Consider the following 1590-nt stretch of genomic DNA (forward strand, 5'->3'; position numbering starts at 1 on the left):
CAGCTTGGACTCTGGGCTCCAGTCCCAGGACAGAGGGGACAAAACGTATTGTGAACCCCCAAGGGCCAGGCCTGAGGGCAGTGTGGAATGGGGATACAGGCCCCTTCACATACCTTACTTGGGATGGGATATCCAGAGCTCCATGCTTTCTGCCTTCCTCCACAGGATGGGAGTCTGGCCTCCAGGAAGCAGGGAGACCATTCCCAAAGCCTTGTTTTTTAATACTGAGTCTCCANCCCAGGAGTCCAGGCCCCCGGCCCCTCCTCCCTAAGACCCGGGAGTCCAGACCCCCAGCCCCTCCTCCCTCAGACCCAAGAATCCAGGCCTCCAGCCTTTTCTCCCTCAGACCCTGGGGCTCTAATAGCCAAGGGATGCACTGAGCAAAAGGACTTCTTTCCTGGACTCAGCATCTGCTCTGAGCCTGGCTCCGTGCAGCTGGTGGGGTGGGGCTTTACCCGGCATCCTCCCAGCCATCCAAAAAAGGATGGATATTTAGCCCCAGTTTTCAGAGCAGGAAACTGAGGTTCTGAGCTGGGATCACCTTACACAAGGTCAGAGGGGGAGGAGGTGTCTCATGGGACCTGGGCCAGGTCTGAGTGACTCACAGCCCTGTGGCCTGCCCAACTCGGTTTCACTACTACTACAGCCCTGCTATTAATAAAGACACAGCAACAACGTTATCCAGACTCTGGAAGGATCCCTGAGAAACTGGCTACAACGTTGCCCCTGGGAACCCTGGCCAGGTGGGGGCTGGGGGGCCGGGGGGGGCAGAGAGAGCACTCTTCCCTTTTTGATTTTTGGGGAGTTTGATTGTGAAAAGTTGCAAACATGTAGAGAAGTCAAAAGAATGCCACAGTGACCAGACCTTACATGTTAACTTTTTTTCAGTACTCATTTTATCTCTGTTTTCTTTGGGGGGGAATGAAGTATTTTAAAGTAAATTACAGCCTAAGGCTATCTTTCTGGGTGCAGTGGTGCCGTTAGTGTTTGCTTTCAAATATTCCAGCAAGAGAAAATCCAAGAATGCATGGAGGGAGGGAGCGGGGGGCGAAATGCCGAGAGACAGGAAAGGAGCTTGCATGCATGCGTTTTTCAGTGAGAATAAAGGGACTTCTTTCACTCTTTAGTTTGGGTTATGCTGGACATTTTTCCTCCTAAAAAGCTAAAAGTCACGAAATACACTGCAGGCGTCATAAGAAATTATTGCCACACTGGGGTGGACATGTCTATGAAAGTAAGGATACTTTCCGGGCCCGCTGCAGCCCTATCACAACCGCCTCTAACAGCATTAGCAGTAATTTCTGAAACCCCGCTGACAGGCACTCTTACTCTGTGTGCCCCAATTTGTCCAAATAAGTCCTATATTCCTGCTGTTGTTGGGTCTATAATCAATGTCAACACACAGCTTTGGGAGAACTTTCATTGCTCTGTGGGGGAACTTTTCCCCACAACATATGCGACCTATTCAAAAACCAAAACTAAAACGAATAAATACAGTGATGACTATTTATTCAATGCTTATCAGATGCCAGATGCCAGGCTCTGCCTTTTTTTTTTTTTTTTTTTTCAAACCTTTCATGGCTGGGGAGG

The sequence above is a fragment of the Crocuta crocuta genome, unplaced genomic scaffold (genome assembly GCF_008692635.1).
Source record: "Crocuta crocuta isolate KB4526 unplaced genomic scaffold, BGI_CrCroc_1.0 scaffold142, whole genome shotgun sequence".
In the NCBI taxonomy this organism is placed as follows: domain Eukaryota; kingdom Metazoa; phylum Chordata; class Mammalia; order Carnivora; family Hyaenidae; genus Crocuta; species Crocuta crocuta.